We start from the raw sequence: 311 nt of genomic DNA on the forward strand, positions 1-311 counted from the left end.
GGGAAATGGGAACCATTAACCTTTATTTTCACCATACTGAACCCCAGTTAAGCTCAGCTACAACTCCTAACATCAGCTGGTAAGGTTTACGTCGAGGCGGAAAGGAAATGGCCCTCCCACCCCACATTTCGCTGGCAACTGTCCAGTACACGTTTCCCCTTCGTCCACGATCGAATATGGGTCAAAGAGGTGCAGTTATGATTTTAAGTATTGTATCACTGTATGATTTATTCAAGTGTCATTCGCTGCTGAAATTAAGTTTATTATGTCTAGCTTATATTTTCTTATTCAAATATGCACAGACTGATGTT

Source organism: Penaeus monodon, chromosome 29 (assembly GCF_015228065.2).
Source record: "Penaeus monodon isolate SGIC_2016 chromosome 29, NSTDA_Pmon_1, whole genome shotgun sequence".
Taxonomy (NCBI): Eukaryota; Metazoa; Arthropoda; class Malacostraca; order Decapoda; family Penaeidae; genus Penaeus; species Penaeus monodon.